This window comes from Thalassophryne amazonica, chromosome 13 (assembly GCF_902500255.1).
Source record: "Thalassophryne amazonica chromosome 13, fThaAma1.1, whole genome shotgun sequence".
NCBI classification, from domain to species: domain Eukaryota; kingdom Metazoa; phylum Chordata; class Actinopteri; order Batrachoidiformes; family Batrachoididae; genus Thalassophryne; species Thalassophryne amazonica.
In genome coordinates this window covers 74,646,052-74,657,513 of record NC_047115.1, presented here as the reverse complement: position 1 = coordinate 74,657,513, position 11,462 = coordinate 74,646,052, and positions in this window count along the sequence as shown.

The following is an 11,462-nucleotide window of genomic DNA, read 5'->3' as shown; positions in this document are numbered from 1 at the left end:
AAGTCATCAAATCACTCTCAAACTGCAAATCCCAAAGGAGCTTTAACATATGACAGTCAAGCTGAATTGGAACTTGGCTTGAGATTTGCAGTTTCATGGCTTGACTTAAGCGTTTCTCCCATTACAGATTTTTGATACCCAATGATCTATGATGTCCTAAGGGATCAATCAGATACCCAATCAGGGCATGGAATTCGGTGTAATTGGTGGAAAGTAGTGTTGCAAAACACTGTGAGCAATCATGAACATTTTAAACATATTAAAAAAATTCTTAAAAAAAATGATCCTGTTAGATATATCTGTGTTTATTTGTTATTATATTTAATTTTTTATTATATCAAGTATTTACTATGCTTAAATTGTTATTTTTTTTAGCGTGTTTTAGTCATCTGTTTGAGTATGCATGTCAACTGGTCTGAACTGGTTTTATCTGATCACAAACAAGGGAGTTCAGTTCCAGCAGGTACCAAAGCAATCTGTGTTTAAGACAGGGGACGGGGTTACACCCACTGTACTGCCTACACTGGCTTTTAAAAACATCACTTGATGGCCATGTTCGGGGTCTTTCACAAGATTTAGCTTCATCTCTGGGGACCCAGGCCTGTTTTTCAGCTTGACTTTGAATAAATTCAAACCTTGACTTTGTCCTTTGCAAGGGACAGTATTACAATAAGAACCAGTGTCACTGATGCAGATCAGGAGTAGTCTGGTGTAAAAGTATGTGAAAGTGGACAATCAGGCAGAAAATGCATGAAATGAGTCCTTCCACTTTCTGAGCAGAAGCCTCCTTCTGATCCTCCTCCACAACATGAAACCATGAAAAGCATGTTGCACTTTTCAACAGAAGACTGTTTGAAATTTAAGCCCAGACATTTTGGCTTTTTGGAAACATGTGGGAATAATACAGAAATAGTGTAGAACAATCATATAACCATATAGTATAGAACAATCGTCTGATGATCGAAAGTAATTGGATGTAATCAGCAAAAACTATATGGATTTGAATCATGTGTGATTGCATCAGCCAAGCTTGAACCTTCGTGCGCATGCGTGAGTTTTTTCCACGCCTGTCGGTTGCGTCATTCGCCTGTGAGCACGCCTTGTGGGAGGAGTGGTCCAGCCCCCTCGTCGGATTTTCATTGTCAGGAAATTGGCTGATTGACTGCCGCTTTGCTTCATCAAAATTTTTTCAGAAAGTGTGAGAGACAGCCAAGTGGAAACCATTTGGAAAATTCAGATGGCTTTCGGTGAACATCTTATGGGGATCACACAGATTAAGGACAATTACAACTGGATTAAAGACGGCCCACAGCGGCGAATGGCGCGCCGTGCACCGAGTGGTGATCGACAGGCTCAAATGACCAGATCATTTCCAAAGTGAAGGCTTTGTTGATCCGGGACGTAGTCTGACTACCAGAGAAATGGCAAGACAGCTGGACATAGCACTTTTTTGGCACATTCCACTGTTACAGGAGTTTTTGTAATGGAAAGAGGAGCGGAGAAATTCGCCACGGAGCCGCTCATGGCGCGGGACGAAAGCACCTCCGTGTTGGTCTCACAGGACAAGCCCTAACATGCCCAGCTCTTGCACCATTCGTAAGATTCAGACAGCTTTCGGTGGCTTTTCAGTCGTGTGACTATCCGAGAAATTGTGGACGAGCTGGACATGCCACAACATGTCCTGTGAGGCTTCATCATGGCGTTGCTTTTTGTTCTGTGCCCTGCACCTCCGTCCAGATGCGCAAATTCCTCCGCACGTCTTTTCATGACAAAAAAACTCCTGTAACAGTGGAATGTGCCGTTCATTTCCAAAGTAAACGCTTTGTTGATCCGGGATGTCGTCTGACTACCACAGAAATGGCAGAAGAGTTTGACATCAGCACTTTTTCGGCATTTATATATATATATATATATATATATATATATATATATATATATATATATATATATATATATATATATATATATATGTATATATATAAATCAAATCAAATCTATTTTCAAATCACAACAAACAGTTGCCCCCAAGGTGCTTTATATTGTAAGGCAAAAGCCATACAATAATTACAGAAAAACCCCAACAGTCAAAACGACCCCTATGAGCAAGCACTTGGCGACAGTGGGAAGGAAAACTCCCTTTAAACAGGAAGAAACCTCCAGCAGAACCAGGCTCAGGGAGGGGCAGTCTTCTGCTGGGAGTGGTTGGGGCTGAGGGGAGAGAATCAGGAAAAAGACATGCTGTGGAAGAGAGCAGAGATCAATCACCAATGATTAAAAGCAGAATGGTGCATACAGAGCAAAAGAGGTGAGTAAAAAGAAACACTGGGTGCATCATGGGAACCCCCCAGCAGTCTAAGTCTATAGCAGCATAACTAAGGGATGGTTCAGGGTCACCTGATCCAACCCTAACTATAAGCTTTAGCAAAAAGGAAAGTTTTAAGCTTAATCTTAAAAGTAGAGAGGGTGTCTGTCTCCCCAATCCGAATTGGGAGGTGGTTCCACAGGAGAGGAGCCTGAAAGCTGAAGGATCTGCCTCCCATTCTACTCTTGCAAACCCTAGGAACTACAAGTAAGCCTGTAGTCTGACAGCGAAGCACTCTATTGGGGTGATATGGTACTATGAGGTCCCTAAGATAAGATGGGACCTGATTATTCAAAACCTTATAAGTAAGAAGAAGAATTTTAAATTCTATTCTGGAATTAACAGGGAGCCAATGAAGAGAAGCCAATATGGGTGAAATATGCTCTCTCCTTCTAGTCCCCGTCAGTACTCTAGCTGCAGCATTTTGAATTAACTGAAGGCTTTTCAGGGAACCTGATAATAATGAATTACAATAGTCCAGCCTAGAAGAAATAAATGCATGAATTAGCTTTTCAGCATCACTCTGAGACAAGACCTTTCTAATTTTAGAGATATTGCGCAAATGCAAAAAAGCAGTCCTACATATTTGCTTAATATGCGCATTGAAGGACATATCCTGATCAAAAATGACTCCAAGATTTCTCACAGTATTACTAGAGGTCAGGGTAATGCCATCCAGAGTAAGGATCTGGTTAGACACCATGTTTCTAAGATTTGTGGGGCCAAGTACAATAACTTCAGTTTTATCTGAATTTAAAAGCAGGAAATTAGAGGTCATCCATGTCTTTATGTCTGAAAGACATTCCTGCAGTTTAACTAATTGGTATGTGTCCTCTGGCTTCATGGATAGATAACGCTGGGTATCATCTGCGTAACAATGAAAATTTAAGCAATGCTTTCTTGTTATGTGTCGGACGCAGCTCGGAGAACCGACCAGCGTTTGAAGGACCCAGTATAAAATAAGCAGAGCACGGTACAAAGGCTAACTGAATTTAATACATAACAGTGATCATAATATAACAAAAAGGTGCGGTCTGGCGTGGTGCGCTCCCAGCAGCGCTAATGGTCCGGAGCCAGAAGCTGTTTCGGACCCAAGGACCCCGCCGACACCCCCCAGGTGGCCGCAACAACCGAGTCTGTGAAAGAAGGAACCATTATGTGAGTCCACACTCTACACACAGAACACTTAAAGGTGTACAAACAGCAAACACTTCCTGGCTTGATTACTGATCAGCTTCCAACCTGCAGGCATGGAACATCTCGTTCACAAATCACCACAGCAGTGGAAGCTGATACATGACTAACATACAGCTCAATACAATAAGGTGTGAGGGACACCACATTTACTGACTGTATAACTGTTAGTCACAAAATCCAACGTACCTCAGGAAGTGTGCTGACGAGCGTGAGACCTCACCCTCTCCTCTTTCACAGACCGTGCATCAAACCTGGACGTTTCTCAGCGTCCGCTGCTGATGAGATGGCTCCCAAGACGACGATCTCACCCGTCTGGTCACAAGGTCGAGTCTCTGGCAAATGCACACTGTGCACTTCAGTCTTAAATGCCAACATACTCCAATCCCTCCAGATGCACCTCAGCTGTGAGTCCTGACGAGTCGCAGGTGATCAGGGTGAAGTCCTAACAGCCTCAGCAACACAGCCACTCAGTCCCAAATGCATGCCACCTGGGAGGAAACCAAATGACAAACAAACCGGCAGCCAGGCCCCCCCAGCCATACAACACTTTCTAATAATACTGCCTAAGGGAAGCATGTATAAAGTGAATAAAATTGGTCCTAGCACAGAACCTTGTGGAACTCCATCATCAACCTTAGTCTCTGTAATAAAATTTTATGGTCAACAGTATCAAAAGCTGCACTAAGGTCTAACAGGACGAGCACAGAGATGAGTCCACTGTCTGAGGCCATAAGAATGTCAATGTCAATTTTATTTATATAGCACATTTACAATAACAGCAGCTGCCCAAAGTGCTTAACAGTAAAAACAATATCAAAAACCATACCACAAAAAAAAAACAGCATTAAAATTCCAAAATATACAAAAACACATAAGACCAGACACACACAGCTTAAATTGTATTAAAAGCCAAAGCATAAAAATGAGTCTTAAGAACAGATTTAAAAGACTCTAGAGATGGAACAGCTCTAATGTGCAAAGGCAAACTGTTCCAAAGTTTAGGCGCAGCCACCGAAAAAGCCCGATCACCTCGAGTTTTTAATTGAGATCTGGGCACATTTAATAAAAGCTGGCTTTCTGACCTCACTGATCGGAACATAAGGAGTCAAAAGCTCAGAGAGGTATTCGGGAGCCAATCCATTTAAGCACTTGAACACAAGCAGCAGGATTTTAAAATCAATCCTAAATGTGACTGGTAGCCAATGGAGCGAGGCTAACACAGGGGTGATGTGCTCTCACATCCTCGTCCCTGTAAGCAGTCGTGGAGCAGCGTTCTGGACCTGCTGCAGATGCTTTAGAGACGACGAGATGTTATAAACAAATGAATTACTCGCTCAAAATCACATGCTGGGAGGTAAGCCTTCACTTTTCTCAGGATTCTGAGTTGGAAAAAACTGGCCTTTACCACAGAATTAATTTGCTTGTCCATTTTAAAGGAGCTGTCAAAAATGACCCCCAGATTTCTGGCAGAATCATGCACACAGGAAGACAAAGGACCAAGCACATCATATGAACCAGATGACCATGCAGGGCCAAAACCAACTATTTCTGTTTTATTCTCATTGAGAATTAGAAAGTTTTGGGTCAACCAAGTTTTCAATTCCTGCAGACAATTTACCAAGATAGTAAGAGAATTTAATGGGAGCCTAAGTGGCAGATAGATTTGCAGGTCATTAGCATAAAAATGAAAGGCCAAGTTGTATTTTCTGAATATGGTGCCAAGTGGCAGCATATACAGTGAAAAAAGGGCAGGACCCAAAACAGAGCCTTGTGGAACACCATAATTTAAGGGTGCTGAGCTGGACTGGTGTGGCCCAAGGTGCACAGAGAAACTACGGTCTCTAAGATAAGATCTGAACCACTACAGTGCTGTCCCTTTAAAACCTGCATAATGCTCCAGACGGGACAGTAGAATACAGTGATCAACCGTGTCAAAGGCTGCTGTCAAATCCAGCAAAACTAAAATCCCAGAGCAACCAGAGTCAACAATTAAAAGGAGATCATTAAAAACTTTCAACAGTGCTGTTTCAGTACTACGAAGTGATTTGAAGCCAGACTGAAATTTTTCAAAAATGCCATTAGTATCCAAATGAGACTGAAACTGAGAAGCTCATTTGTAACCTTCACTAATGCTGTTTCTGTACTATGATGAATTCTGAAACCTGACTGAAACTCTTCAAATAGACCATTCCTCTGCAGATGATCAGTTAGCTGTTTTACAACTACCCTTTCAAGAATTTTTGAGAGAAAAGGAAGGTTGGAGATTGGCATATAATTAGCTAAGATAGCTGGATCAAGTGATGGCTTTTTAAGTAATGGTTTAATTACTGCCACCTTAAAAGCCTGTGGTACATAGCCAACTAATAAAGATAGATTGATCATATTTAAGATCGAAGCATTAATTAATGGTAGGGCTTCCTTGAGCAGCCTGGTAGGAATGGGGTCTAATAGACATGTTGATGGTTTGGAGGAAGTGACTAATGAAAGTAACTCAGACAGAACAATCAGAGAGAAAGAGTCTAACCAAATACCAGCATTACTGAAAGCAGTCGAACATAAAGATATGTCTTTGGGATGGTTAGGAATAATTTTTTCTCTAATAGTTAAAATTTTATTTGCAAAGAAAGTCATGAAGTCATTACTAGTTAAAGTTAAAGGAATACTCGGCTCAATAGAGCTCTGACTCTTTGTCAGCCTGGCTACAGTGCTGAAAAGAAACCTGGGGTTGTTATTATTTTCTTCAATTAGTGATGAATAGTAAGATGTCTTAGCTTTACAGAGGGCTTTTTTATAGAGCAACAGACTCTTTTTCCAGGCTAAGTGAAGATCTTCTAAATTAGTGAGACGCCATTTCCTCTCCAGCTTATGGGTTATCTGCTTTAAGCTGTGAGTTTGTGGGCTAAACCACGGAGTCAGGCACTTCTGATTTAAGTCTCTCTTTTTCAGAGGAGCTACAGCATCCAAAGTTGTGCTCAATGAGGTTGTAAAGCTATTGACGAGATAATCTATCTCACTCACAGAGTTTAGGTAGCTACTCTGCAATGTGTTGGTATATGGCATTGAAGAACATAACAAAGAAGGAATCATATCCTTAAACCTAGTTACAGCGCTTTCAGAAAGACTTCTACTGTAATGAAACTTATATGTGTACACACACACACACACACACACATGCAAAATTTTGGCTGCAATTTTTGTAAAATCTGGCCTAATTAGGGCCAAGAATCAGTAACAGACATCCGTTTCTCCCACTTCTGCTGGTAGCATCCAAGTCTTACAACCATACAGTAAGACAGGAAGCACCAGGACCAGAAAGACTAGGAGGATTTGGACTGATATGAATGATATCAGCATCACCAAACACCTCTGTCTAGTGCATGCATTATGTAATCTCTTGACATTCACTGCTATGCTGATGATTTACAGATGTACATGCCTGTTTAATGTCTTCCAGATTTCAAAACTGGCAGCGTTTGATGTGCTCTGTATTCCTAAAGTTAGTCAGAAAACAGCAGGTGGTCAAGCATTTTCATTGCATGCATCCACGCTGCAGAACAGTCTGCTAGCTGAAGTTGGACAGTCAAGTTCAACTGAGGTTTTAAAATTTAGACTTAAGAATTTTCTGTTGTTGACTAGCTGTAACCAGTGATATCGGAAAATTCTTATCCTTATAAATCAATTACATTTTTCTATGTTTGTAATTCCTAATTGTTTATGATGTTATGATTGTTTTATTTTTTCAATCAAAATAAAAATTTTAGGATCTAACCAATGTTGCAGACCAATGTTGAATTCCCAGTGTGTACTTTAAGGTACCTGTCTGTGGCCTTGTGCTCCATCATTGTTCCTGCCCATCCACCTGTAAATGGGTACTTGCCTTTCGCCTGGAAAGTAACCTGCCACAGACTGACATCCGGTCACAGGGGAGTTGTAGACTAGAGTATCCAGGGACAACCACCCAGTGGGTCTCAGGGCTTGTTTATAACTTCTACCACAATGATTTACCTTTGTCTGATTTGACCTCACCTGCGTAATTACAGACTTTTGCCATAACTAACCCTTTTAGTGCAATTCAAGGGTCAACCTTCATTCACTTAACACATTTGGTAGAAATCTGGATCTGGGATTACCAGGTCAACAAAACAGGCAAATGCTGTTCAAATGAATTTCTGATTCATGCCGACAAGTCCAGACTTGTCCAAAAAATGGATGACAGAAATGAACTAAGTGGGCTCCCTTAAAAGCCTTTTTTCAGTAATTTTAGCATTTCTTCTGCTCTTCACCTTTGTGCTGAGTTTAAAGATGTTTCCACTGAAACAGAAGAGAGGTGGGCGGAGGTGTGGGACTTATGGGTCACTCAGGTCACACTGAGCCCACAGTTCACTTGTTGAATCAGCTGCTCTGTGATCAGAACAGATTTCTCGCTCATTCTATATGCACATATCCAACCTCCTGCTAGCTGCAGGCACACCTACCGTTTGTATATAGCAAGGTGCACGGGAGCAGGAAAACCAGCACAGTTTGATGTTTTGGAATGACATTGTCTTGTCCTTTTTTTTCTTTTCCCATGAATGTGCATGTTTGCACCCTACAGGACTACATCAAAGTCAGAATTTCAAAGTTTTTATTGTTTTTGGGTCAGACACCAACGGGTTACTGAATTACAAGGCAGCATGCGGTGGCAACACCCGCGTCGCCTCTCCCTCTGTGGGGGATCGCGCCTTCAGTCAAGGCTCTGAATCAACAATCACAATATTTTCAGTAACACAAAAATTCAAAGCTATGACAAGTGAAACAAGTGGAATATTGTTGTGAACTCAGTCTGTGGGTGTCATACAGAGACCGATTGTGTTTGTGTACAGAGTCCTTGTGGTGGTAACTTTGAGAATCACATGCAGTTGCTGACAAGGTTTCTTCGGGTCAGGCTTCGGCTTCAGCCCTATGGTAATGTAAAATAATCCAGCAGGAATCATTCTGTCTTCTTGGCTTTCAGAAAGGACAAAACCAGAAAGGACAGGAGACTTTGTGTCCAGTGTAAGCTGAGAAACGGTTCCAGTAGTGCAGTGTGAAAACAGACACGGTAATTAGTTATCTAAGCTTTGAAATCATGTAACGATCAATCTTTTATCACTTATATAACTCTTCCTAAAGAAAGAGAAACCCAGAGGCTGTGCTGACTGTGTAACATATGTTGAATATCTGGCATTTTGAGAGAAATATTTCTAGTATGTTGCACAGCACGCTACACTATTTGGGCCACATCTTTGTCAGAAGAAGGCTGTCATCAGGCCGATGACGTGCTCCTGCAGGTCTAAGCACAGTAATTATCCCAACAGCAAAGGTTTCCATTACGTCTCAGCTCAGCACATGCTAACTCCTTAGCACCATGAAATGCCTTTTGTTGTGTGGGGAAATGTTCACGTCTCCTCTAACATCTGGGTTTAGGCCGCCCTCGGATGCTTCCACTGGATGTTTACGGTCTTTGTGAGGCCTTTTGAGCGGTTCACCACAATGGCAATAATGACTAAACTGGAATAAAACCCAGCTAATTATTTGCATATGTAATTAGCAGAATCGACACTGGATGCGAGGGTCATTTTCTTTACTGATGCATGACATCGAGCCTTGTGGGGAGTTGTGGGATGCCAGGGTGTATTAGGTCTTGCCCTTATGTCTGCATTGAAACGGCGCACCGCAGTGAGGAGGTCACTGCTGAGACATTACAGAGCTCAACATGCTGCGTGTACGGGCAATCCCTGCTAGACCGTCATCGAGTCAACACATTTTTTACTGTTTTCAGACGGGACAGATCTTATCTGTCGCTCAGCAGTGAACAACGTTTGCGTGCCGGTTGTGAGCGCGTGTTTTATAACTCTCCATACAACCTGTCTGATGGATAGGATTGCTATAGGAGCCAGGCCCTCCCTCTTCAGTTGAAACAGCTGATTTATGTCTGGTTCTGGACATTTGTGCTGTGTGGCTGGAATGCAGGGAATTTTAAAGACCCCTCCTCTGCCTGTCCCATCCGCAGGCAAACAAATGAAGCAGGCGCCTGGTCGGGCAGATGAAGGCCCACGGGTGATCCCACAGAGCAGGGCAGGGAGGCGCAATGTCAAGAATGTCGGAGGCGAGAAAATCCATTCTATGCTTCTTTCTGTCAATCTGTCACTTTGAATTTCATTTTTCTTTGTATGATGTAGAAAGAGATATTTCAGGCCACATTTAAAATCTAGATGTTGCAATTTGTACACCTCCTTTTCTGGCCAGGATCATCATTCTCACCAAGTTTTGTTAAAAAAAAGTCTTTTAAAATATTCTTTAACATCTAACTTAAAATATGAATAAAATATTTACCTCCACTAATTATGTTAGGATCAATGTTCATTTTCTTGTCTGTCTTTAAGCATGATATCTCAAAAACACATTAATTTTATTACATTTTGGTGCAGACAGTGACCATTGATAAAGAATGGATTTGTGATTTTATGGCATATATCTGGATCCATGAATGGATCCAGTGTAGACTTTATAATTCATTTTTATCAAAACGTCATTCTTTATGAAGTCACAAATAATAACATTCTTGGTTTACATGTAATAATAATAATAATGTAAAAGTAAGCTTTCCTTAGGACAAGAAAGGTAGTCCCCCCAAACTTCTATAGCTTTATTATGTCATAAAGAAAAGCTAACCTTCTGCTTTAGAACACCTTCCTGCCTTTTGCTGCCATAAAGGAAAACTAAACAATCAGGCATATGCTGTCATAAGGGACAACCTAACCATCCTGCCTAGTGATATCTTTACAAATATCTACCACCCTGTCTTATGACATCATAAAGGAAATCCTAGCCATCCTGCCTGATGACACCTTCAGAAAACCTAACATTGATGCCTTATTACATTATAATGGAAAAGCTAACCATTCTATATTTTGACATCACAAAGGAAAACCAAACCATCTTCCTTGATGATACCTTAAGAAAAATCTATTTATTACTTAATAATGGAACACCTAACTGTCCTGCCTTATGACAACATGAAGAAAAACTTCACAGTCCTGCCAAAAGATACCTTAAGAAAACCAAACTCTGATATTATGACATTATAAAGGAAAATCTAACCACATTGTCTCATGTCACCTTATTCCATTATAAAGGAAAACATAACTTTGCCTTATGACATCATAAAGCAATGGTTCCCAGTTCTTCCAAATAATGCACATCTCATTCATTATATTATAAATACAGACCTATAATTCCTGCACATTTTTTGAATTGTGTGAAATGGCTAATAAAAACAGGTGATACAAAATGATTATGTGGTTACCCAGGTGAATTGGTTTAATCTTGACTTCTGGTTGGGAGTGAGGGTGGGATCTGTTGATTGTTGGGTGCCAAATAAACAGATGGACAGAAAATGGTCAAAGCCATCAGGTGCCCAATTAAGTTTAAAAAAAAAAAAGCAGAAGAGAAATGAGCAAAGGATAAATGCAGCTGTGTTCTCTCTGTATGATAACAGTATCCATGTATTGGTGGTGGTGTGCCACGTTTGTTTGCCTTTATTATTATTTATGAGACATGAGGTAAATTTTTTGAAGCTGAGTTACAGGTAAATAAAATGATTCTTTAACCAGTGCAAACATAAATTTCTGTTTTTTTGGTGGGGGGGGGGGGGATATTTTGGGGAGAAATCTCAAATATTAAAGTAGTAATGTGTATAAAATTAACACATGCTTCAATAGAAGAATGACTTGTACTTGCAACAAAACTGTTACAAGTTCAGTTATTATTTATATCCATCATTTGGGTTAATGTATTTTCATATATGTAGGTAGTTTCAAAGACCAACTAGCTCTGTTTTGTGACAAACCACAGTTTAACCAGTCAGAACTAAAAATGTGCC